Raw genomic sequence first — 26,208 nt, 5'->3', positions numbered from 1 at the left:
AACAGATCTGTTTGTTTACTTTCCCCTTTCCTTTTCATTATATTTAATAATTCTCTTCAAGACAATGTAAATTGTTAAGAAAATTGTTTTTTTTTAGTGCCTTTTGGAATGTTACACAATTTTTCTTTAGCCATTATTGCCAGAATTCCTATCTTCATCCTAGTGCCAGTGAAGACAAAGATAAAACTAATCTACAGCTTCTGCAATAGCCATCACTGAACTGCTTGCAGAACTTGCCTAGACTATGTGTCACTTGTATGCATTGTGAACTCACTTGTATGCATTGTGAACTATCTGTTAGTGCATCAACTTGTGGTAATGTTGGGGTATTTTTGCTGATGATGTCATCGGTGGTACAATTTTCCCAAAAGGAGCCGTCAATTGGCTTGGTATATCTTCCTCCCTTCTGCTTGTCATGATCGTTCAGCTACAGAGATGAGGCAAAAAACCTTACCTTCCCGCTGATACCTCTCCACAGGTGTGGCTGTATACTGGACCGGTAGTCAATGACGGGTAAGATCCAATTACAATGGTACCAACCTAAGACAGGAGGCTGACGCCCTGAGGTCAGCTCATCCGAAGACGGGTAAGGACCATAGTAGTATTGGACAACCTAAGGCAGGCACAGTCCGGTCCCTAAGCCACATGCTTGTTGCTTAAACAGAGAGGGGGAGATGTTGAGAGCCACAGCCAAAGGGGCCCCAGCAAACTTCCAGCTGCCAGCAAACTTCCAGCTGCCAGCTGATGATCCAGCTGCCAGCAAACTTCCAGCTGCCGGCTGATGATTGGCTCACAGAGGCCCCAGCAACATCTAGCTGATTGGCTCCTTCACGGAGCTGTTCATTGGGGGACTTCTTTTGCTCTGCCCATGCAACCCAGCCAATCGGCCTCAAGAGCAGGAGGATTGTGGGAGGTTGAGAGGCTGGTGTGGGGGTGAGAGGCTTGTGGAAGCCGGTGGTGGCAGTTGGGCTCTGAGGGTTTTTTCCCTGAGGAGCTGTTTTGTTTGGCGTTTGTAGTTCTAAAAATAAAGTTAGTTTCTTTTGACAAGTGGCTCCTGAATTGTGCCAAGCCAGACTTCGGCACATGTCCACATTACAACAAAGGTGTGGTATGCAATTCTCCACCCCTCCAAAGAGATCTTCTTGGCTCCACAAAGTTGAGAGTACTTGCCAACTCTCTGCCATGGCTCATTCAGAAGCCTCCCAGGAGGTGAGTGTATATGAGGGACAGTATTCCAGGTAGCACGTTAGTGATTAATGGGCTATGCGCGGGAGTAAGGCAGAGCCCAATTCCCCAAAGGCACAAAACTTTCATGTGGCTGGTCCAGGATGGGGGCTGCATGAGGGGATACTTTTCCTCCACCCTTGATGTGTCTTTCCTAACTGTTCATATGCTGAAATACTTGTTCAATGACTTGCACCCTTTTTCTGTTTTATGTTTCCCTCTCATGTGGCTTTGGAGGTCTCAGGCTTTGGCAATTATTGTGACTTTCTTCGTCAGTTTTTCAACCTCCCTCATCCCATCCATGTGGAATTTCTGTCTGTGGATATTAGATTTCATTTTATATATTTTCATTTAGTCCAAGTTTGCAATTACTTCTAGAAAAAACAAATGTCTCATTCATTATCATGCCTGTACTAACCCTTCACATGTCGATAATGGCAGTGTTCAAGAAGTATCTTCTGAATTCTACAACTGGAACATAAATGAGTCTGCTTGAAATTACTGCCCTTTCTTTTGACTCCAGATAACAGGGATCCTTTTAAATATAGCACTTTAATGCTTTTATGTATATTTATATACAGTACCCAGGATACTGAGCCTGCTTTTTACATGGTTTTCTCTCAGAGAAGGTGGAGTTGATCATGTAGGTTTCTTAGAGTGGACTCCAGCTTGGACTCTGCCTTGGCTCTGACTAGATTCCATCTGCCTGTGATTTCTACAACATGTGACCTATAGGTCTTCCTTTTCTTTTTTTTAATTTTAACATTTCACTTAGAGCTTGAGCCATAGAACTGTTACTTTGGAAAAGATAACTTACCAAAACATCACTAACCACAAGAAGGTGTGCTCCATGTGCAAACTAGGAAAAAAGGGCCTATCACACACGTCAGGCTTCAGGGAAATTATGGGGGTGCCAGGAATCCCTCACATGAAAGTAGAGGTATTATAAGTTGTGGTACAGGTTTGGACTAATTTAATTTTAGGACCAGAATTAGAGTAATTTAAGCTTCCTTATCAACATGAGAAAATGATCTCAATCAAGATCCTTTTCCAGATGTGTCCAGGAAACTTTAAGGATTTGAAGCCCAGATCTATTAGATTGCTGTTATCCATCAGAGAAGACAATAAAATTAAGAGAGATGACATGTCCCACTGGGGAAGCCACAGTTCTGTGTTCTCCAGTGGGAACTTCTTGCCTTTCTACAGACATTAAAATTACAAATCTGCAGAGACAGAACTTAAACACATCCTTTCCATAAAACTTACAAGTGTTTGTGCTCTGCTCAGCTTATTCAGTTGACAAAGTACCTCTGTGTCCTCAGATGCAGAGTTAGTGTGGATTCTAAAAAGGGCATTTGAGGAGAGAATTCAATCTACTAGTGAGGTTTTCCAATAGCTTCTTTGCTTCTTCAAAGCAGCAAACATCTTTCGAAGACAATATCCTCATTGCACCATAAAGAACATGGTCCTCTGAGCTCATTAGGACGGTTGAAGCCCAGAGGACCATGATCTGTATGGTGTAATGAGGATATTGTCTTCTAAATATGTTTGCTTCTTTGAGACCCGGCTAAAATGAGTCAATTTTTCTTATACGGAATGTCAGTTTTATTTCTTCAATTTAATAACTTCATGGAACATAACTTACATATGGTATGTCATGTAGAGATTTTAAACACTGCTAATTTTTATACTTATTACCGGGGAATTAATAATTTTTAATATTTTGATTGATAATCTTGCTTTGGTCATCTTCATACCTCATAGAACAATTATGGTTTGAATAATTGTACATTTTGAAATCTTTAGATAGAAATGAGGTTCTATGTTCAAAACCTCATTTTATAGGATGGAATCTCACATGGTTAAGAATTTTCAGTTGTTAAGTGTCAAAAAAGGGACTGTGATCAGAAGGAAGTACATTAAATATTTTAGAAATTCAAATAAATGTGTTGGTAAGTTCCAATTCATGGTGCCAAATTATAGGCTTAGGAATATAATTCACAAGAATTTGGAAGAATATTTTTATGTATTAGTCCATTCTGTTTTAATCCCTAAGAACCTTTTGTAATATCTAATAATGGAAATGTGTAAATTCAATTTTTCTTAGAGGAAAATTCAGGACACTTGAAACCCATCCTGCCCTGGTAACTTTCAGATTTTTTTAAAAATTTAATTTTTCATGTAATTAGCATGCACAGTTAAATGTGACCCCAAGACACAGAGAAGAAGATAAAGCAGGAAAGCTGAAAGCTGAACTTGACTCTTTCATCGCAATATCAGTCAGGGGAAAAAGACTCTCCTGCAGGATTGTGTGGATTTCTCAGTAATGAGAGCTTGGGGTCTGCAGAGAAGTGCATGGGCTCTCTCATCCTTGAGGAGGTCCACAGAACAGGGTAGAAAAGAGTGTGGCTGTGGGGTCTCTAATCAAGACCTCCAGAGACCAATCAGGAAGCAGCCCTGATTTTATTGTGCAGTTACCATGTATATGTACTCAGGCAATGCCTAAGCAAAATATAGACAGCCACCAATGTAATGTCTGCTAGCTGTCTTGCAGTGAACCATCAAAGAGTGGGACTAAAACACATGGTCTTGTGCCCAGAGTTGTGCTGATGGGGTAATCAGTTTGCCACTCACACGCCTAGCATGGGGAGTGGCCTGCCACCCAGACGCCCTTAACCTATGCCCTATATGCAGTACTCCATGCACTTGTCCCCAAAGAGAAGCACCTCTGAGGCTTCTTCTTTCTTGACTTTAAAGAACAATTTCTCTTTTAGTGGCTTTTCTGAGGAGAAATTTAAAATAATAGTAATATAAATATCATAGCTGTAAGTGTTAACCCTGAGATGTATTTTCAAACCCTGACAATTTACAAAAGCAACCTGTGGTTCTCATGACTTGACTGCCATTCATTCAGTCAAGTCTTGCCGAGGGTTTGCTCGTCTTGTTACTGGAGGGTGTGTTTTGCAGCAGAGGGGCTGGGTGATGGTGTCGCCCTCTCTGAGGTGTCAGTCATTCCTCCCTAGTACTATTTGTAGATTCCAAGCACACAAAGAGCCACAAGTAAAAGGTTTCTGCCAAGGCTGACATCAGTCCCAAGCCCACTTGCTTGAAGCAAGACCAGTCTCAATTCTCCATCTCCCTTTTCTCTGTTACTGAATACCAAGAGGACATGGGGAGGTTTGGCAGTAGTGGTGAAGCTGAGCTGTGAGATGAGGACAACCACAAGCTGTAAGTCTGCACATGTGTTGTTAGGGGTGACAGATCCTATTTCCTCTCCCGTTATGAACATGATGGTGCTCACACTGCATATGGGAGAAGAGATGTTTCCTCCTCTCACTTTCACCCTGGAATGTGCCCACCCAGAGGGTCCAAATAACCCTGACTTGCAGTGGGGTGTCCTTCTCTTGTAATTCTCTCTACTTATGTCCTGACCATTAGCTCGTGTCCACTGCCTGAGCAGTCCTCACTAGATGATGGCAAGACAGATGATGGTGCATGTATCACACAGCCTCCCCTGACTTTAGTGACAGCATCATATCTAACATGACTCCTTCCTGGTTCCAGATACTAGAGGGAGTCTTTACTATCAGTTCTAATAAACAAAACTTGTGATTTTTTTTTTGAAAATTGCTTTTTCATGTGTGATCTGTTTTTTCTTATCTCCTTTCTTGGCCTTTTCTTTTTCTTACCATATGTGAATTCTTCAAATGTAACCTATTTCAGAAATCTGTGTTAGATTTCCTGTGATTTACATATCCTTCCACACAGAATGCCCACTCTAGGGGGCAGCTTGATTTCTCCAGTGCATAAAGGACATGAGTGCCCAGTACAATAGGGCAACCATGGACCAAGCTGGAAGTATCACTACTTAGAATCTTGTTTGAGGGGTGTTTCTCAGATTACATCCTTGATGTCAGAGAGTTTGTGTTATGTCTCATGATCTCCTGGACTATGTTGTGCGAGGCATAATGTGCACAGCTGGGAAGGTACATAGCTCAGGATTTCAGTGATCTATGAATCATTCCCATTCCCCAGGATGCTTCCTAACAACAATGGCGCCTCAGCAGGGACATTACTATAGATATTTCTTCACAACACTACCATGGTACATGTACACAATTTTAATCATACTTGATGCACATCATTTAGTGATGATTGTGGTTCAAAACTGGAGCTAGCAGAATGACCAGACGGTGCTTTCCCCTGGCCACTACCTGTATTAAGATTAGTTCTCATTATTGCATGAAATTGTGTCCCTTTCTTTGAAGCATACTATCAGGAAAGGGTCTAAGTTCTTCCCAATACTGATACAGAAATTTTCCATCAGAAAACAATTTACAAACAGTTTCAAGGCAATGAACAACCCATCCATGAGTTCTTGACTATTACTGCAAATTCACGGCACCTGCACACTCCAGTTTTTATGACTGCATTTTCCTCAGCTACACTGATCTTACATTCATCCAATGGCTGGGAGACACCTGTGACTAAAACATGTCATTTATTGAGTGTTAAAAAACTTAGATTGTGTAAGATTCAAATATTTAAAATAAATTGAAGCAGATTCTGTGTGTCACAGAAAAGTGATAGAATGCAGTATTTGGTTTAAATTTCACATGTCTTTTTGTTGTTGAGACAAGGCAATTTTAAAACCCTCCTCCTTTCTTTTGTACCCCACATTGAACCCTGGGCAGTTAGTCATTAAACTATCTCACCAGCCATTTTTTATATTGGAAGAAAATTTTGCTAAGTTACTGAGCTTTGGCCTTGTAATCCTCTGACTCTTGAGCCGATGGGATTCCAGGCATTCAGCCTCACCTAAAAGAATTTTTAAGTTATTTTTTACATGCTAATATAAATCAATTTAAGCTTATACTATAAAAATATTTATATTATATTTGACATACATAAAAAAATTCGTAAGGATTGGCATATGTCATTTATATATAGATCTCACCAAAAAAATATCTGAGGCTTAGTGATTAAACGTTAACCCTAATATATTTTTGGGGGGTTACCAGAGATTAAACTCATGGGCACTCAACCAGTGAGCCACATCCCTACTTTTATTTTCTATTTTATTTAGAGACAGCATCTCACCAAGTTTCTCAGGGTCTTGCTGTTGCTGGATTTGAACTCACCATCCTCCTTTCTTAGCCTCCCAAGGCACTGAGACTATAGTCTACAATTTTTAAATTTATATTATTTTTTCTGGATTTACCATGGGAAACTGTCTTTTTCTAGTGATTTTTCATATTTCACAAATCCTGTGTTTGCACTCATATGTTGAAGCTAAAAAAGTTGATCACAAAGAACCACAAACGAGAAAAGCTTTTTATATCTGTTTTAAGAGACAGATGGCAAGAAGTGCCAAAAAACAGTTAAGAGGGAAAAGTAACTCTTAGGTTTTATAGCCAATAGTTTGAATAGGATAAGTAATTATTAGACTGTGGACATTCTAAAAAAAGTTCACAGGTTTCAAACATCAAAATGATATTTTAGAAGGTAAAAATTGCACAGATTTGATCACTACACGTGTTCGATTAAAACACTGCATCCTATATGTAGATACCAATTAAAAATTGAACAATAATTAACACTTCAAGTCAAATAGAAAAAAATAAACAAAGATGGCTGGAAATACAAACCATGCCTCAATAGTAACCTTAAATGTTAGTGGCTTAACACACCAATAAAAAGACATAGGCTAGTAGTCTGGATTTTTTAAAAAATCCAACAATATTCTGCCTCCAGGAGACTCGGGAAAAGATAGACTGTAGGTGAAAGATTGGGAAACAACATACCACTCATATGAACCTTGAAAGCAAGCAGAGGTCTCCATACTTATATTAAATAAAGTAGACTTCAAGCCAAAGTTAATCAAAATAGATAAAGAAGAACATCTCGTACTGCTCAAGGGAACCATACACCAACAAGACATAACAATCATAAATATATATGCCCCAAACAATGGGGCACCTATGTTCAAACAAACTCTTCTCAAGTTCAAGAATCAAATTGACCACAACGTGATCTGGGGTGAATTTAACACACCTCTCTCACCACTGGATAGATCTTCCAAACAAAAGTTGAATAAAAAAATTATAGACCTCAATAACACAGTTAATAACTTAACTCATATATATAGAATACATATCAGATTGGAGGAGGAAGCCTGGCCCCACCCCATGTGCTAATCTGGAGGAAGCCTATCAAGTCTTAAAACCTCAAATCAAACTTTTAATTATTGAATATTAACAGTTTTCCCATTTTGTTTCCATGATCTTTTTTGCATTTTAATTTCACCTTAATTTTTTACTTTGCAGTGAACAATTCTTCTGTTAATATTTCATTTAGATTGTTTTCTCTATGTTTTTGAATGGATTCTGCCTCAATTTTAACACTGCTCATTGCTACTGTATATAATTTAAGTGATTTAATGTTGACCATTTAACCCATGGCATTATTCAAGTAATTCTTGTGTTTCATTAGTTCATGGAAATTGCTTAGAAACTTTATAGAAATAATAGTATCATCAGCATATTCTATTTGATTTTTGATGTATAAAATATCATTTAATATTCTCAAACAATATTTAGAAGTTAAAAAAGCATACATTTTTTTTCTTTACCTAAAAATAAATTGATAAATATTTCAGTTCACACCATTAAGTATGAAAACAGTTCATAGCTGCCGTTAAGTGGATTGAAAAAGAATTTTTCTCTGGTCTTAATTGGCCATAGGTTTTACAGTAATTTAGTAAGTGATTTTCCAGAGATTTGCTCTATCAAAATGATTTTTGGAAACTTCCCATATGACAATGTCCCTCTTGGTCATGAAGTCCAATCATTCTTTTTGTTGTTGTTCTCAGTTTCCTAGGGTTTCTTAATATCTGCATCAACATATATAACAAGATGGTCTGCAATTTCCATTCTTATGCTGTGTTAGCTGGTATTTCTCACCTTAAGGAAAGAATTAGTCAATTTTTTTCTTCTACATTTAGACATGATCATGAATTATTGTTACTGATCCTAATTACATGTTTCATAGAAATCACCCATGAAGGCTCCTTTTTAAAAATGTGATTACTGTTTGGTTTTTATGTGGGTCAATTTTTAGAGCTAGGTTTTTGCCACTTTGGTCTCAAATTCCTTAGCCTAAATCCTCCTCTTTCTGTGACCTCAAGGTAGTCAAGACTAGTGGCATGTGCTTCCATATCAGCATAACTGCATGTATTTTTTGAACAGCTGTAAAGTTAAATGTTGATTTTTAGGTCTATTTTACATTTCTTCACATCTGGGTCTACTAATGTATTCTATTGATTTCTGAAGTAATCTTCAAAGTTGATGATTATCTAGCAATTTATCTATATTTTGTTGTTTTCCAGGTTCGAGATTTTCTTGGAAATTAACATGGAATAATGAGGAAGCATAAGGTGGGAAAATGAGAACCTGGCATTTTGCTAATTGATCTCAAATGCCCCATGAAAGATGGAGAGTGTGCACCCATAATCCTGTGAGACAAATAAAGAAGAAAAGCTAAATTATCATTTTATGTAGCCTAGTATGTGATCTTGAGTAACTTTCATATGTCTTTACACACTTGTTTAATTTTAGGGCAGAATCTAAGTATTTTACCATATTCAAATTAGGTTATGAGGGGTTTATATTAAATTTTGGTGAGTTGTTTAAGTTTCTTATATTTTGGATGTTGAGCTTTTTCAGACACGCGGCTAGAATCGGTTTTCTTTAACCAAGTCTACTTTAGATTTTATTGATTGATTCGTTTGCTGTATAGAAGCATTTTTATCTTTATATAGTCTCCGCTGTTTTTCCGTGTACAGTCTCTGCACATTCTATATAAAACCATTGCCAACACAAATGGAAAAAAAAATTCTCATTTTCTTCTGGAATTTTTATGCTTTTAGGTTAAATCACAATGTGATATAACCACAGACCTGTGGGCTCAATTTTCAAAATGTTGGTAGCTAACACATACTGCAGAGGATATGCAGAAAGGAGACACTAGGACATCCTTGCCAGGAATATAAATTTGAATAGACATTAAAAAAACTATAAGGGGGTTTCTCAAAAAATTAGAACTAGAGATGCCATATGACCCAGACATTGAGAATATGCCTGTATTTTTAGGATTATTCAGAAAAGTAGAATACACAAAAATGTACATGTGTATACAGAAAGGAGCTTATTATATTCACTCACATAATTATGGGAGTAATAGTCACCAAATGTTTGCCTACAGGATGGCAACACTGGGAAACTGGTAACAGCTTAGTCCAAAAAGCTGGAAGCTTCACAATATGAGGAAGCAAATGAAGCAGCTGTGGTCCAAAACAGAGGACTTAAATGATCCTGGTAGATGAGAAAACAAATAACCTGATCAAAGTGGGCTAAAGACCTGAACAGATACTTGTCAGGATAGGATATACAATCAATAAATATATGAAAAAATGCTCATCATCTCTAGGAATCAGAGAAATGCAAATTAAAACTACTCTAAGATATCATCTCACACCAGTCAGAATGGCAGCTATTATGAGGACAAACAACAATAAGTGTTGGTGAGGATGTGGGGAAAGGGTACACTTATACACTGCTAGTGGGACTGCAAATTGATGCAGCCCATTTGGAAAGTAGTATAAAGATTCCTCGGAAATATGGGACTGGAACCTCCATTTGACTCACCTATCCCTCTCCTCAGTTTAAGCATAAAGCTTTAAAAACATCATACTACAGGGACACAGCCAGATCGATGTTTATGGCACCATAACTCACAATAGCTAAACTATGGAGCCAACATAGATGCCCTTCAGTGGATGAATAAATAAAAAAAATGTGGCATATATATGTAATGGAATTTTACTCAGGAATACAAGAATAAAATCGTGGCATTTGCATGTAAATGGAGGGAGTTGGAGAAGATAATAACTGGAGTTAGCCAATGGTCCCCCACTCTAAAAACTAAAAACAAATGCCAAACATTTCCCTGACATAAGGGGGCTTACTTACAGTGGAGTATGCAGGGGGTGCATAGGAGAAATAGATGAATTCTAGATAGGGCAGAGGGGTGGGAGGAAAAGGGAGGGGGACGGGAATTAGTAAGGATGGTAGAATGTGTCATATATCCAAAATACATGTATGAAGAATTGAATTTGGTGTCAACCTATGTTACATAAAAAAGATACAAAAATTGTGGTATATATGTATATTCAGAATTGTAATGCAAAAGAATAAAGAATCACATTAACTTACATTAGGTAGAGGAAAGTGAAAGGAGGGGAAAGCAGGGGATGTGGGGATAAGAAAGAGAATGAAACAGACATTATTGCTTTATGTATGTATGTGACTGTGTGACCCATGTGATTCTACAATATGTATACTCAGAAAAATGAGAAATTATATCCCATCTATGTATGATATATCAAAGTATATAAATGCATTCTACTGTCATGGATAACTAACTTAAACAAATAAAATTTTTTAAGAAGACCCAGGTAGAGCCAATGGTGCAAGTCCCCAAAGGGGACTTCAAGAAGCTTGGAGCATAAGTGAGTGACTGTTTCTCTTGCTTTTTTTCAAATCAAACCTATTGAACACCAATATATATGTTCATTACAGGTATTCCCCATGCTTTGTGAATCAGCCTTCTGGAAGTACACTCACAGACACCTGCAGAGATCATCCACACCAATTCTCTGGGTACCTCAATCCATATAAATGGACAACTGACATTAACCACTTCAACAAATGAAGGAAATAAAATTCATCTTTAGGAATATCTACCCTCTCATGTTAACCAGCATACTATCCACAACCTAAGTTTCCAAAGAGTAACTCAGGAAGAAGAACCTATTGTATATTACAGATAATAGCGAAAGAGAGATTTATCATTGTGTTTACACACAAATATATCAACATACATATATAACCTTTAAAGTTTTTCTACCATTATTTAGAGACAAGGTCTTTTAAGGTGCAGTGGGTGTCACCAAGATGCGAGGCTGGCTCCAAGATAGTGATTCTCCTCCCTCAGCCTATCGAGTCCCTAGCATTACAAAAGAAATGTGTCTCCACACCTCACTTATTACTCAAATATAAACTAAGAATGATGTATATGGCAGTGTTGCCAAAATGTGAATGCTACCCTTAGTAGTTTTGTAACATTCTATCTTAAAACTGAAAAAGAAAATGATGGTGGATCTCTCTAACTGGTAAGGCAACCCTGGGTGGAAACCCCAGAAACAAAAGAATATTCTCCAATAACACAGACAAGCTGGAGGACTTTAGGATAATTGAGATGATTCAGATGCCGAAATACTTTGTATACTCTATGTTCAGAGCCTGGAAGAAAATAGAATGGATGTGTAGAAAAAGCTGGGTTGTTATCAGGGAGCATCATCAATAAAATCGCATCATAAACTGAAAATTCCAAAATACAGCAGGATTGTGTTCTTAGTGCAGAATTTGATAATTATAAGAGAAGATGGGTTTTATAATCACATAGCAATTTCACATATTATGGGATTCTGTCTGATGTTTATATATATGCAGATACATGTATTCATAATATCCAAACATCCTATTCTGCCTTTGATGACCCCCACACACTCCTCAGCCATACTAATCACTATTGTACTTGCACATGATATTATATTAGTTAACATATGAGATGTGACACTATTGTGTATTTCTTCACTTAGCATGACATCATCCAATTCCATCTATTTTGCTGACCAGTAGAGGAGTTTGTATTGATGGCTGAGTAATACACCATGGTGAATATATAATGTACTTTATGGTGGATATGTTCAATTGCTTACCTACATCACTGGCTTTTCTCTATGTATGTATTGTTAAACATACTGTTATTCAACTTGAATTTATGTAACAAAAGAAAGCAAAAACTACAAAAGAATGGAGAAACCGGGAATGGGGGCACATACTTGCAATTCCAATGGCTTGGGAGGCTGAGGCAGGAAACTCATGAGTTCAAAGACAGACTCAGCAAATTAATAGGGACCTATACAACTCAGTGAGACCCTGTTTCTAAAAAAAAATTAAACATGACTGGGGCAGTGGCTTTGTGGTTTAGTGATACTGGGACCTATCCCTAGTGTACCCCCACACACAAAAAAATAAAAAAACTAGAAAACTATGTCCTAACCTGATTTTTTTTGAAAAGAAGCCAAGGCATAAGAAAAGTCATATTTTTAAAGTTTGTTAATATAAAGTTAATAAGCTATCTCTGAATCTTTCACAAAGTACAATATTTTGAGAGCATTCAGTAGGTTATATTACATGAAAAACTGCTCTTGTGTAAAAAATGAAATAAAACTTTAGCCAGGTGTGGTGGTGCATGAATGTAATCCCAGTGTCTCTAGAGGCTGATACGAAGCCAGCCTCAACAACTTAGGAAAGGACTAAGCAAGTCAGTGAAACCCTGTCTCTAACTAAATCACAGAAAAAGATCAGGAATGTTGGTGAGAGGTTGAGTGCCCCTGGGCTCAATCCACAGCATTAAAAACAAAAACAAAGATAAAGAAATAAGACATTAAGGCTGCTGAACATTTATATTTTCAGTGTTTTAAATATTTGACCCAATACTCCCAATTTCACTTCATCCATCAATTTGTAATTGAAATCTCTAGTTATTTGTGAGAGACAGGAGACAAAGATGTTCCTGAACTCTGCCATTTTTTTTGCTAGTTTCTGCCATAAGCTAGGCAAAGATCTGCCCATTGAGATCCCCAGGGTACTGTGGCTCAGTCTTTTCTCTTCAAGCAAGGATGCACCTTGAGGAGTGGATGTTGACTTGACTGCTAAAGTGGGGAAGAGGTAAAAGGGAAGTAATGTGTGTGGGCGTGTGGGTGGGGTGTGATAATGATGACTTTTGACCAAGTCCTACCCATGATCATCTTTTTAAAATGTGCCCTGTAAATGGTTTGGTTTCTTATATATTGTCTGGGATCCTGATCCTACAGTTAAATGTGAGGGACCATATTCTCTATACCCAGTTACCTTAGCATTGTTTTTCTCAGTTTGATGCCTCACAATTTGAAATACCTAGTGCCTCTTCTTCAGAGCCTTGATCTTATGTCTTTTTTGCTTATATTTTTAAGATCTGGGAAATCCTCAAATACTAAGTTGCAGGTAAATCCACAGTTGATGTTCCTCTTCCAAGGATAAGGATAGACATTTTCTCTCTTTGTGGCCTCTACCTTCTACACACAAAATGGGGACATTATACACGTTTGCAAACCTATATATTATCCTGAGCCAACCTGTAATATGAAAGTCAAGAATTTAATCCCTGGAGCTTGGGTCAGGGTTAGAGCACCTGCCTAGCACATGTGAGGCACTGGGTTCAATCCTCAGCACCACATAAAAATAAATATATAAAATAAAGGTACTCTGTCCACTACATCTAAAGAAAACAAAAAAGGTGAATCCCTAAAGGGTAGTTAAGGCACATGCATGTAACTTCAGCTGCCCTGGAAGTCGAGCCTTGTGGGTCACAACTTTGAGTCTAGCCTCACTAACTTGGCAAGACCATATCTCAAAGAAAAATAAAAATGGTATGATGATAGAGCTCACTGGTAAACCATACCTAAGTCCTGTTCTCAGGATCACAGGGGGAAGTTTGTAATTCCTATCTTTTTTCTATGAGTTAAGGTCACCACAAAAAAAAAGGTGGCTTAGGGATAATTGTATATTTTCTAAAAACAAGCCATGTTAAATGTTCAAGTATTCACATTTCTTAAAAAATTCCCAAGTATTTTGGTTTTGATATTATGGTCAGTAGAACTGTCTTTATTTTTATGTTTGCTACTTATTTTCTTATGCAAATAAATAACTGATGATATTAAATTTTATTACTGTACTGATCTCATCTGTTGCTTCTAATAGTAATTAGTGAACTTCTACATCAAAAATATCCACTTAAAATTCACTTCTACCTCATACCTCATATTGGAAAACCACAAAAGTTAGACAGCAAGAAACAGAAGTAAGTTGCAATAACCCTTTGACAAAGGCAAAGATACTCGTGAGAAAAAGGCAAAGATACTCGTGAGAATCTCAGAAAAACTCTATACCCTAAAAGTCAGAAACCAAGTGAACAAGATGATAATCTCCCACACACACAAGATTTTATTCTTTTATTGCTGAATAAAATTCCATTGTGTATAAATAATGCATATTTTTTATCCATTCATCCACTGAAGGGTCTCTAGGTTGGCTCCACAGGATATCTGGGTAAAGTGGTGGTTCCACTCTCAGATTTCCAAGGAATCTTTATACTGTTTTCCATATTGGCTGCACCAATTTCCAGTTCCACCACCAGTGTATGAGTGTACCATTTTTCCCACATCCTCACCAACACTTGTTGTTGTTTGTCTTCATAACAGCTGCCATAATAAAATTTTTATTATACTAAAATTCACCAAGACACACACACACACACACTTGGGTTTTTTTTTTTTTTTTTGGTGTCTCTGGACGAGACCATGTGGAGTAGGAATCTAAAAACACGATGTCCTCCTACTGCCAGTTAAGAGTAGGAATTGGTCCATGGGCAGAATTCTGGAGTCACCCACAGCATCTACCATAAACCTGAGGATCAAAGGGGTGTGAGGCCTAGAGATGTCAGAGAAGACTCACTGTTTCCACCCCCCTCTTTCTTTATAGTGATTTCTGGGCCAATAAACTTGGCTCTACTTTGATTACATTTTATGTATTATCTAAAATCCACTCTTGCAAGAACACAAGAGCCAAGAAATACAACATAACCTCCATATCCCTGGGATCACAACCAGCTACAGTGTCAGATCTTTTATTGCTTTATTTATTTACTCACTTCATTTGATCTATTTATTAATACAGGTGGGCACCAGCAACAGCTCTAGGTCCTGTTGGAAGGTAACAGTCACACATCTATAAACAGTATTCTAAGGGGAGACTGTGGAAACAGGAATTCTGATTCTTTATTGTTAATGAAGACTCACCCAGTGTCAGAACTTTGAATATTATATTTTGAGGCAGGGTCTTGCTAAGAGGCCAACTGTGGCCTCAGATTTTAGATCCTCCTGAAGCAGCCTTCCAAATCTTTGGCCTTAACGACATGTGCTACCAAAACTTGTCCTTTGCTTATTAAAAAAATGTGCATGGCTGCTAGTTACCTCCCTCCAGTGATATATGTGATATCAGACACCAATCAATAAAAACCCCAGACAATTACAAAGCTCAAGTCTGATTTTGCTGTGTGAGGTTGTGTAATGAGAAGGGATTTCAGGGAAAGAGAGGAACATCAGCTCAGAAAAAGTAGGTTCCTTGGTTTTGAAAGAAGAAAGCAACTTCATCATTGTCAGGCACGTGAACAGACCTAATTAGAAAACAGATGCACATTCAGAAAAGAACGTGAGGGGCCATGGATTCAGTGAGGTAAGTAGTGTGCTTGCCCTGCATGCACAAGGTCCCAGGTTCAATCCCCAGCACACCAAGAAGCAAGAAAAAAAAATGTGAGAAATCTCTAAAGAAAGAGACAGCAAATACGTGGTCTGAGGTGTTGCTATTTGGATAGGGACATTTAAGTGGGGCTGGACTAGAGATGGGGCCAGAGCAGAGTTCTGTAATTTCTCACCCATTTTTCTAACCTTGCTCATATCATACTAGTATATGGGGGTCCAGGAAGCTGGTCTAGGAGAAATGCTGCATTGCAGGGAGTTGCTTTTCTTTTTTATTTTAAATCTGATCTTTATTTTTTTAAATAGTTTTTATTTGGACAGTATACCTTTATTTTACATATTTCTATTTAATGTGGTGCTGAGGACTGAACCCAGTGCCTCACATGAGCTAGGCAGGATCTCTGTCACTGAGCCACAACCCCAGTCCCTTGTTTTTAATTTCAATATTTTGTGAGCATTCCTTCATTCTGGTGATTTATGACTTCTTTTCCTTTGAGGTTCAGAGTAACTTTCTTCTTGGTATCCCAGCATTTCTGCCCCAAACAGACACGTTCCACAGTTCTTTATGGACCTCAAGTGTTGCTAGAGGAATAATTAAATGATCATTTAGTTGTCAAAGCAAATAGGGCAGTGATTTCAGGAGAGAAGTTTTAAGAAAATGCTCATTATTAGATTTCTATTTTTACTTATGTATTTAGCCATGGACTCATATGGATTTGCAGTGACCCACAAACCAGCAGATTTCAGAAACTTTTTACGTTGACAACTCTTTTCAAATGGTTTCATTCGGATTGAGGCACATTTGACTGAGGATAAACATTAAGATGCTTTTAAAGTGCTCATGAATTTTTCTTGCTAGAATATTGCAGAGGGTTTTGCCAGTGTTCTCACCACTTTGTTTATCTCATTGGTGTTGAAAAACCTCCCAGATGCAAGGAATGCACCCCAGAGGCAATCTCCTGCAGCTGGGCACCCACAGACCCCCACACCCACTGATCCAATTCTCAGTTCCCCATTAATTGGGTGTCAGGTGCTGTTGAATTGTTAATTATTGGGTAAACCCCAGGGTTTTGCCCCCAAGGAGCCCAAGGTCTAGCTTGTTGGTATTGGAACCACTGGGTTGGTTATTCACTTTTCCTTGCCTCTCAAGACAAATCTGAGCTTTATCCAGGGAATTATATCTAGTGGCACTGGTAGCTTAGGAAAATCTCTCATTTGGGTTAACAAAACTAACATCAAGAATAATTTCCCTCATGGAGGAAGGAGAGTTTCTGGCCCAAAAGTGTTCCCAGCTCTTTCCCTCTTCTCACCCACATAATCTTCTCATCCTGGGCAAGACAACTGTGTACTGCTCATCCCTGTAATTCTGGGCATGTGCCTTGACCTTCTCAGTCTTTCTTCAAAAGAAATGTTCCCAATTCACAAATGCAGCAAAACTGGTTCCCCAAAGACCTAGTCTGTTGTTATTTAGAAACAAAAGTAAAAAATACTGAAAATGGGGGCTGGGACTGGGGCTCATCCATAGAGTGCTCACCTAGAACGTGCAAGGTACTGGGTTCCATTCTCAGCACCACAGAAAAATAAATGGATAGATTAAAGGTATTGGGTCCAAATCAAAATAGAAAATATATTTTAAAAAATAAATACTGAAAAGGCAATGTATCTAGCAATTAGGGAAATGCAAGTTAAAACTGCATTGAGATTATCTTTCACTCAAGTCAAAATGGCATTTATCCAGAATACAGTAACAATCATGCTCACCCACATGAATGGGGTCCTAAGGAGAATAAGGTATATTTTATGCTTGGATAATTTTACCAAAATGGACTCTCTGGTCATGTATAACTAAGAACAACCAACAAAATAGAAAAACATAAAACATACTAAACAGGACCTTAGGACAAAATTTCTAGCATCACACTTGGATGAGGAAATGTCTTTAGGTACATTACAGAATTTTCTAAATCGCTCCCCCAAAAATGTTGGAGTGTGAAGGGAAGGTGGAGGTTCAGGGTGCTGCATGGAGAACAAAGGACCCCCTCCCCGCCGCTTTTATCTGCAGGAGCTGGGGTCCCAGAGGGCAGGTAACCTTTAGGCCTCCATGATTAATTATGGCAGAGAGGAGCAGGGCGAATTCGAATCAATGGAGTTATTTACCAAATTAAGAAAACTTGGAATTGGCTTTCTTTGATTCCCAATCAAAAACAAATTGTATTCATTAATAGACAGACCCTGGAGCCCCCCTTAATGCTAAGTCTTCTCTGTATTATGTGACTTTTTGCACAATTGAATTGAGGGGACAAGTCCAGAGCTGTCTTTGGAAACACATTGGCTTTGTTTGCATCAAGACAAGCAGGGAGGGTCTGTCTTTTTTCTTTTCTTTTCTTTTCTTTTCTTTTCTTTTCTTTTCTTTTCTTTTCTTTTCTTTTCTTTTTGTCAAGTGCAGAGTATTCAGCCTATATAAGGATGCACACCTGGGCAGGGGGTCTCTGGTTTTTGGAGAAGGCAGGATTCCATTGCCTGGGACCAGGGGACTGGTGGGAACCAGGGAGAGCACCCAGGATGGCCCTGATCTGCGCAAGAATGTTATCCTGTGGCCACCCCAGGTATTTCTCTCAAAAAGAAAGAAAGAAAAAAAAAGTGTAACACTCCTGTCATTGCAGCGTCTAGGGAGGCTGAGGCAGGAGGATGGCGAATTGAAAGCCAGCTTCAGAAAAAACAAGGTGCTAAAAAATTCAGTGAAACCTCTGAATTCAACCCTCAATGGCCAGAGGGAGAGAGCCCGGTGCAGCTGGGGTTTACCCAGGTCTGCGCTCTGGGGGTCTCTTTTGTGCTGATCTCCTTACTCTGCCTCCAGCTCAATGTGGGCTCCAGATACAGATTAAACTTAGCTGGAGGAAAATCAGCTCTCACACTGCCAACCCGGTGGGAACCTACTCCAAGGGGCCTTCCAGCCCCCCCACACCCCCCATCCCCCCACCCGTGAGCCTCCACCAGTGATGGTCGTGATGCAATGGACACTTTCTACTGGGCGAAAGGCCAGTTCTGCTTGGAGAATTTTGCACAGATGAACAGAGGACAAGTCAGCATCCCGAAGACGCTCTGGGTGGTCTTATTATAGGAGGAGGCCCACGTGGTGAAACTGGCAAAAAATGACTTCAATTTCCTAACATCAAAACCCAACAGAACTTAGAATTCTGGTCACCCTAACCCTAACCCAATACCCAGACCTCAAAAGGAAAAGAAAAAAAAGCTGCACTCAAACCCTGCCATTCTGGCCTCTTTCTTGCCACTGTCACTCAAAAAGAAGGTTGCTGGGCTTAGGCTGGGGAGAGTGGAGACTGACTGACGCCCTGTCCAATCAGAAGCCCCCATGCTGAGCGCTGTCCAATCCTGAGCGCAGCCAGCGAACAGGGGGCGGGCCTCCACGCTCGGGATGGGATTTATTTCTCCCGGGTCTGTGCAGTTGGCCTCCAGGCTTTGCTGGGTGCCCGGGATCCTGGTTGGCCCTGCCATGCAGGGGCTGAAACTCCCCAGGGCAGGCTTGTCGGCTGGGCACCAGGATATGGTGAGTTTGCAGTGGCACCTGGTGCCTGGATAGGGAGACTTGGGAGAGAGGCGGGGAAGGGAGGCCATCAGGTGGGACCCACAGTGGCAGGAACATGAGTTGGCCGACCCCGACTCCGGGGGCTTTCCGTGTCCACAGGCCTGAGTCCATTGGGGACAGCGACCCTCAGTCCCTGTGGCCAGCCAGGTGGAGAGCGTGACAGTGGCGGAGACCCCCTCCAGCCTCCCCATCCCCTGGGGCAGCCTCAGCCCCTGCTCCAGACCTAAGTGGCAGGTGAGCTTGGCTGCCCAGCGTCTTCCTGGGCTCTGGTGATTGACAGGTGGAACCAGAGAATAATCAACTGCAAGCCAGAGGATGGCGCACACCTGTCATCCCAGTGGCTGCGGGTAGGGGGGCTGATGCAGAAGGATTGCGAGGTCAAGGCCAGCCTAGACAAGTGGGTGAGGCACTTAGAGACTCACGGAGACCCTGCCTCTAAATAAAATTTAAAATAGGGATTTGGATGGGGCTCAGTGGTTGAGGGCCTCTGAGTTCAATGCCCAGTACCAAAAAAAAAAAAAAAAAAAATTCCAATCTCCAAACACCCTTTTCTATGGTGAACACGGACCTTGCTTATTCCTGAGGTAGTTTTGTGGAGTTTGTTTTTTTGTTTTGTAGTTAACAGAAGGGTGCCTTACCACTCAGCCATGTCCCTGGTAGTTTTTAGTTTTTATTCTGACTGCAGGTCTAGCTAAGTTGCTGACATTGGCCTTGTTAGGGTTTGATTGATAATGACTTTTCCGTTGTAATTAAGTATAGGATTTTCACACCCACGTGGGTTTATGGGTGGACTTTATTGACGTCGTGATTCCTAGATTATAATTGTAACAGTACAGTTCCACAATGTACATGTTAGGTAATAACTCTTTTTCTCTTATATTTCAAAAGTTTCTTGATTAAGTTTACATATATTTAACTTTGTGGATGAATTTTAGGACTGGATGCTTCCATTAAGAGTAAAGCATGCTGGATTGTTTATTAGTGCATCAGAGTTACACATAATACCACCTGCATATGGCACCCTTGTAAAACTTACCCATGCTATTTTATACTAGTTTTAAGCTGAATGTACCATGACTATTAATGTATTATCCTGGTCCTATGAACTAATTTCAGCAAGTCCCTGCAGCGGGGGTCTATCATGTGTCTTTATTAGCAAAACAGTTTCTACAAATAGTTAAGAAGCACTTAAACTCTTTCAGTTTATTAGAATTATTTTGTTGCCTATCATCATTGATACTATTTAATTTTGTCTCTGATAGGATTTTATTTTACATTTCTTGGGTTTCTAACGATGTTGAATACTTTTTATTCTCATTATTAAACACATGGGTATCTCCTGTACAAATTGGCAGCTCAAGTCTTCTCCCTGAGTTTCTTCTGTGGTGGATTTCAGAGTGTTGGGACCGTGAGAATCACCAGTTCGTGGGCCCTTTTCCTTCCAAAGTGGGCTGGGATCTCCAGGGGTCTCAGAATTTTCTCACCCCTGAGGTTTTCATTCTGTTTTGGGGGCATGGGAAACATAGTAGATTGAATGCAGAGGTCCTTTCCCACAGAGCTACATCCCTCGTACTTTCTATCATTTATCTCCTTACAGATGGTGAGATGCTGAGTCTTACCTTGAACTTATACCTCAGCTTCCTGACTGGCTGGGATTACAGGTGTGGCCCTCCTGCCTGGAGCCCCCTGAATGTTCAAAATGTAAGGGAAGAAAAATGTCAGATCCAGAACCCCGTCTCCCAGACGAAACCTGTACACTTGTATCAATGAATTCCTCAAATTCCAGTCCCCTGTCCCCACTGTAATAAAATAAGAAGCAAAGGTTTTGTTTTCTGTTTATGAGCATTTTACATGAGAGAAAAGTACACCAAAAACCACTTGACATTTGAAAAAATGTGTGAGTTTATGTGTGTGTGTGTGTGTATGTGTATTCTCCCTTCGTCTCCTAGGCTAGACCCCTGGTCAGAATGTCTATGGGCTGAGGTTCCCCCCTGTGGACTGCATGTCCTAGGGGTCTCATGCCCTCTGAGATTTTTCTGGTCCTGTTTTGGCTCTGCCTGACATGAGCATCCCACAGCTGGCTCATCTGAGGTCTCTTGAGCATCTGGTAAATATCAGCCACCTGTTGACCTATGAGCAGGTGTATTTTGGGGAAGTAGTTTCTCAGGGGAGTAGGTGACTGCCCTGCAGCTGGGAGTAATCTCTTTAGCCAGAAGCCACTTCAGAAGTTCCCTTGTCCTGGCTCCTGTGAATCCTGGAACAGCGATGGGCATGCAGCCATTTATTTACACACGGGTTCAAGTTCCTCTGGGAATGCATCTAGAGTTGTTGTTCTGTTAGCTTTTAAAAAACTCCATGCTGGTTTTTTTTTAATTTTTTATTTTTTTTATTGGTTGTTCACAACATTACAAAGCCCTTGACATATCATATTTCATACATTAGATCCATGCTGTTTTCAAAAATGGCTGCACTGAGCTTATATTCTCGCCCCATGTGAGCAGGTCTATTTCTCCATATCCATGTCATTGGAGGACTGGTTCCTTTGACTGTTTGATAGGATCCTTTCCCACAGCTGCACTCAGAATAAGAACCTGTCCTACTTGGCTGCGGGCTGAATTCCTGATGCAATTGGTTGGAACCCAGGCTGCCTGTGCTCACTGCAAGAAGGTGGTGTGAGCCTATTCTAGAAAGAAACACAGCTATGCTTTTGACAGCTTTTGCTTCACTCCTGGGAGGGGGGATCATAGTCCAGGGAAGTGCCTGAACACTAATGTGGAGCCCCTTTTTTCTGAGATATGCACATGCACAGTTGCCACTTTTCCCAGAGCTTGGTGGGTTAGGATGGAGTCCATGGAATGGAAAAAATGTTGAGACCCTGAGTGCCTGGAGTTCCATCTTCCAGAAAGAACTGGTTAGACCTGGAGTTATTACTGAGGTAGGGGGGAGAGGGCTCAGGCAGGGCTGCTGGGTGGACTGCATTTGTCCTGTCTACCCTTAGCGACTGGCTAGAGAGGAGCTCAACTGTTAGCAACCACAGTTTACAAATCATGCTGCAAATACCTTCTAGGGATAAACTGGGACCCTTGATCTCACTCCCCTTCTGCAATTGTCCCATGGATAAAGCTCATAACACTCCACAGCCATTGAAAATATCCCCCTTTCTCTCATCCTGATACTTGTGTATATCCAGCTCTTTTTTCTATGAGCACCAGACAAATTGTGTTTCCAGCTAAAAGTCATTTCGTGTCCCGTGTGCTCCATTTGTGATGCCAAACAGTTTTCCTCTACTCTGGATGACACTGGATGGGGGTATTCTGTCCCAATTATGTGGCACATTGCTCAAGGCAGGACTAATGCCCACGTGTCCCCCAACATTGCCTGCCCTTTGGATGGTAGAGATTTTCTGAGTGGTCCAATGCATAGGTCTCTCAGTCCATTTTAACTTTATTTAAAAGGGACTCAGAACAGAAGTAGGTGTTTATTGGGTGTATCCATGTGTGGAGAGAATCCAGGAGCCTCCTATTCTGGTGTAATTTTGAAACATAATTCTTCTCTATGTGTTTCTTTGGGATGCTGGAGTATAATTCAGTACCACGCACGTCCTTCACCCAAGCACTACCAGTGCTCTGCGCCTCCATTTCACACACCTCCCTTCACGTTCGGTTGCCTTGTTCATTCACATCAAATTCTCTGCTGGAGTTGGTGGCATTTATCTAGGCCTTTTCAATGCACTTAATAATAAAAATGACATTTACATACATATGGAATCATCTATGAAATTTCTGCATTGTGATTTTTTTTGGTCCTCAAATTACTGCAATATGATAATTTTATAACATGCATTAGTGCCTGGTAATGATAGCTCCTGCTTTTGCTCTTAGAGTTCAGAATTCTTGGCTAATTTCATATGGATTAAACATTCCAGGAGAATTTTCAAACTGTTTGCTTTGGTCCCTTCTTCAATGGAAAGGAAACCATGGTGAAATTTTGATTGGCTGTTATCATAGATGAACCTGAGGGAAGCAGTCCTCTTTATAATGAGGAGTCCTATCATCTATACCCAGGATGTGTAATTCAGTCTTTTGCTTATCTGAATTTGTATTTTTTTTCAAATTCTGCAGATATACTATTTAAGTATGCTTATATGTAAAATGTGACATTTATGTGACAGCTATATAAAACTGACATGGTGTTCCTAGTATTGGTCAAACTGTATGCAATGTGGCAAACAAAATGTGGCTGATTAACAGAAATGGTTATTTTCCATAGTTTATTATTTATCTATTACCAAATGGACATCCTCTGTCACCAGGCTCTGGAGGAGCGTGCTGTGTCCCCATATGAACAGGTGCTGTAGTGTCCACATCTGTTTCTGTGGACCTTCATAATAACTCCACATGTCCTTCAACACTGTCTCAGTTTGTGTGTACAGTGTGACTTTATGGTATTGTTCCTCCTTTCTAAAGATGTTGATTGCTTTGTGATGAAGGAACATTTAGATATCTGTTCACGGCTCTTGCCTGCGTTTCTCTCACAGTCTCTGTTCTCCTTTCTTAGAAGAGTTGGGTTAAAGGTGAGGCAATTTGTTTTTTTCATCTGTCACTTCTCCTTGTTCTCTTTAATGATGTCATTTGAGGAATAGAATTTTTGTTTTCATATATACAATTTATAAATTTAAAAATATTTTTTCTGTAACATTGAAAAAGACTTCTTTTCGTTCTTTTTGTCCTTTTGTGAAATTGGGGATTTGAACCAGGGTGTCCTATTACTGAACACTATCCTCAGTCTTTTTAAAATTTTCATTTAAAATTTTTAATTTTTTCTTAATTTTTAAAAATAACTACTGCCTATTTATTTTTAAATTTAGGCAGGGTTTCACTTGGTTGCTAGGGTAAGCTTCACAATTGTGATCCCCCTGCCACAGCCTTCAGACCACTGGATATATCAAGTATGTAGCACCAAATGCATCCTATCTCAGTTAGTTAGTTAGTTTGTTTGTTTGTTTTCTTTTTTTCTAGATGTTTTTTCGATCATGATTTTTTTATGGTTTTTATTTTTAAATACACGACAACAGTGGAATGCCTTATAATCCTTATTTAACATAGAGCACAATTTTTCATATTTCTGTATATAATGTATGTTCACATCAATTTATGCCATTATACATGTACTTTTTTGCATTACAACTCTTAATACACATATATATCACAATTTTTCATCTCTCTTTCTATATAACGTATATTGACACCCAATTCAAGTCTTCATACATGAACTTTGTATAAAGATGTCCATCACATTCCATCATCCTTGCTAATCCCCTGTGCCCTCCCTTTCCCCTCTGCCCTATTTAGAATTCATCTATTCCTCCCATGCTCCCCCTCCCTAACCCACTATGAGTCAACCTCCTTATAGCAGAGAAAATATTCGGCATTTTTTTTTGGGGGGGGGATTGGCTGACTTCACCTAGATTTATCTTCTCCAACTCCATCCATTTACATGCAAGTGCCATGATTTTGTTCTATTTTAATCATGAGTAATATTCCATTGTGTATATAAGCCACATTTTCTTTATCCAGTATAGTGCTTTTGGTCGTATGGTCATTTTGATAATATTAATCTGCCTATTCAAGATCAAGTTAAATCTTTCCATCTTCTAAGGTCTTTGATTACTCTTTACTATTTCATAGTTTTCATTGTATAGATCCTTTACCTCTTGTTGATTCCCAAGAATCCTTTTTAATTGAGGATATTGTGAATGGGGTAGTTAACTCATTTAACTCTCAGAGGATTTTTCACTGATATACAGAAAAGCCTTTGATTTACAGGTGTTGATTTTATATCCTGCTACTTTGCTGAATTCTAGAAGTTTTCTAGTGGAGTTTTTGAGTCTTCTAGGGACAGAATCATATCATCAGCAAATAGTGCTAGGTTAGGTTCATCTTTTCCTATACTTATTCTTTAATTTCTTTCATCTTTCTAATTTCTCTGGCCAGTGTTTCAAGAACTATATTGAATAGAAGGGGTGAGAGAGAGAATCCCTGTCTTGTTTCTGATGTTAGAAGGAATGCCTTCAGTTTTTCTCCATTTAGAATGATGTTGGCCTGAGGCATGGCATAAATAGCCTTTAAAATGTTGAGATAAGTTCTTGTTATCTCTAGTTTTTCTAGTGTTTTGAACATGAAGGGGTGCTATATTTTGTCAAATGCTTTTTCTGCATTTGTTGAGATGATCATAAGGTTTTTATCTTTAAATCTACTGATGTGATGAATTACATTTATTGATATCTGTATGTTGAACCAACCTTGCATCCCTGGGATAAATCCCACTTCATCATGATGAACCATCTTTTTTGATACGTTTGTATTTGATTTGCCAGAATTTTATTCAGAATTTTTGCTTCTGCTTTTTAGAGGTATTGGTCTGAAGTACACTTTCTTGTCTGTGTTTGTCTGATTTTAGAATGAAGGAGATATTGGCCATATAGAGTGATTTTGGAAGTGCTCCCTCTTTTTATATTTCATAGAATAATTTGAGGAGTGTTGGTGTTAGTTCTTCTTTGAAGGTCTTGTATCCATTGAGTCTTGGGCTTTATTATTATTATTTTTGGTTGGTAGGCTTTTGATGGTGTCTTCTATTTCATTGCTTGAAAATGACCTGTTTAACTTATTCAGTTTGGGTAAGTCACATGATTCTAGACATTTGTTGATGACTTCAACATATTGTGTTTTATTGCCATACAAATTTTCAAAATAATTTCTAATTATCTTCTGTATTTCTCTAATGTTCATGGTGATATTTCCTTTTTCATCATGGATTTTAGTAATTGGAGTATTTCTCTCCTTCTCTACAGTAGCATGGATAAGGTTTTATCAAAAGTATTTGTTTTTCAAAGAGC

General features: G+C 39.2%; 1 protein-coding gene across 1 annotated transcript in view; it reads left to right on the top strand.

Annotated features, from left to right (window-relative positions):
• Window positions 1–26,208, top strand: part of LOC144371505 (uncharacterized) — a 1,005,333-nt gene that overhangs the window by 323,406 nt on the left and 655,719 nt on the right. The window lies entirely within an intron of this gene.

This window comes from Ictidomys tridecemlineatus, chromosome 16 (assembly GCF_052094955.1).
Source record: "Ictidomys tridecemlineatus isolate mIctTri1 chromosome 16, mIctTri1.hap1, whole genome shotgun sequence".
Taxonomy (NCBI): domain Eukaryota; kingdom Metazoa; phylum Chordata; class Mammalia; order Rodentia; family Sciuridae; genus Ictidomys; species Ictidomys tridecemlineatus.
Note: the sequence above shows the minus strand (reverse complement) of the source record. Positions and strands in the feature narration are given on the sequence as shown.